The sequence below is a fragment of the Chrysochloris asiatica genome, unplaced genomic scaffold (genome assembly GCF_000296735.1).
Source record: "Chrysochloris asiatica unplaced genomic scaffold, ChrAsi1.0 scaffold00084, whole genome shotgun sequence".
Taxonomy (NCBI): Eukaryota; Metazoa; Chordata; class Mammalia; order Afrosoricida; family Chrysochloridae; genus Chrysochloris; species Chrysochloris asiatica.
The window spans coordinates 3,818,573-3,820,440 of record NW_006408602.1 but is presented as its reverse complement, the minus strand read 5'-3'; the positions used below and the strand labels follow the sequence as shown (position 1 = coordinate 3,820,440).

At 39.6% G+C, this 1,868-nt stretch overlaps 1 protein-coding gene across 1 annotated transcript in view; it reads right to left on the bottom strand.

Annotated features, from left to right (window-relative positions):
- The window catches only part of ASCC3 (activating signal cointegrator 1 complex subunit 3), a 476,917-nt gene that overhangs the window by 216,374 nt on the left and 258,675 nt on the right, over positions 1–1,868 (bottom strand). The window lies entirely within an intron of this gene.

Here is a 1,868-nt window from a genome sequence, read left to right as displayed (position 1 = left end):
ATCATTTCTATCACCAAGGCCTAATTTTCCAACTACTGATTTTCCTCTTTGCTCCCAACCTTTGCATCCCAATCACCAGCAATGATCAATACATCTTCATTGCATATTTGATCAATTTCAGATTGAAGAAGTTGGTCGAATTCTTCTATTTCATCCTCACTGGCTTTAGTGGTTAGTGCGTAAATCTGAGTAATAGTGTTATTAACTGGTCTTCCCTGTAGGCGCATGGATATTATCCTATCACAGACAGCGTTGTACCTCATGACTGATCTGGATATGTTCTTTTTGATGATGAATGCAACACCATTCCTCCTCAACTTGTCATTTCTGGCGTAGTAAACCATGTGGTTGTCAGATTCAAAATGGCCAATACCAGTCCATTTCAGCTCACTAATGCCTAAGATATCTATACGTTCCATTTCATTTTTGACAAATTCCAATTTTCCCAGAGTCACACTTTTTACATTCTATGTTCTGATTTTCTATGGAAGTTTACAGCTGTTTCTCTTCATTTTGAGTTGTGCCCCATCAGCAAATGAAGGTCCCGTGGGCTTTTCGTATCATCACGGTCAACTCTACTTTGAGGAAGCCGCTCTTCCCCAGTCGCATTTTGAATGCCTTCCAACCTGAGGGTCTCATTTTTCGGTACTGTATCTGACAGTGTTTCTCTGCTATTCATAATGTTTTAAGAGACTAAAGATTCGGAAGCAGTTTTTCACTCCTTCTTCCTAGTCTGTCTTCTTCTGGAAGCTCATCTGAAACCTGTCCACCATGGGTGACCCTTCTGGTAGTTAAAATATCTGTGGCATAGCTTCCAGAATCACATCAACTCACAAACCACCACTGTATGACAAACTGATAGACGAGTGGTGGTAATATATATTTAGAAATTATATTATCATTCACTAATTTAATCAACAAAAAATGTGACCATTGGCCATAAAAATGAAAAGCAGAGCCTATTATATAAAAATAAGTGAGACTATCTTTTACAGGTGATGTGAACAGGGTAATAATAGTCCATTTTGGGCTGTAGACCTGTGTTGGAGAGTAACTAGAGCTGAAACTGGATGGTTGGTCATACTGAAGAAGCCTTAAATCCAAGGACAAGGGGTTAGACTATATTGGAGGAATTCCATATAAACAATGCATATAGATTATAAAAAGAATAATGCAGCCTTCAAGTATTTACAACTGAGGGTCTGACACAAGAGCAGACACTAGTAGCTGTTTAGTACATTTTAATCGAAGCCTTGAACAGAGCAAATGGTTAAGTGTTCACCTGCTAACTGAAATGCTGGCAATTCAAATTCACCTAGCAGTACATCAAAAGAAATCTTTGGGATTCAACTTTTAAAATATCAAGCAAGCTGTTTTCCTTGGAGCCATCAAAGTAAGAAAAGTCAGCCCATCAGGGTAAGCCCTCTTCTAAGACTGAAACCCAAAGGGAACACCCAGTCTTGCAGGCTCTCTGGTGACCACTCTAATCAGCTTGTGAGTGGAAGTAGGGGAAATGCAGCAATGAAGACATGTGTTAAGTCTGGCCATGTTCCATAGACACCTGATGACTTTGAGATGAGAGACAGAAAAGGAAGGGTTGGCTGGTTTGAAGTTCAGGGAGACATGGGAACTCCGGAGCCCAAGGACACTGACCTAGCCATGGGGGACTAGAGTTAAGAGTGAAGCAGCTACACTCTCAGCTAAGGTTATTCACTATATAAGTAGATATGTGTTATTTTTTTCAGTTAACCAGAACCTGATTGGAATTTAATTCAACAGCATTGTAGGAGGTTGTGGAACAATATACACTTGTCTGTGGATATTCATCAGCTACATGCTCAAATTTCTGATATAAGTAATTCTCAAGT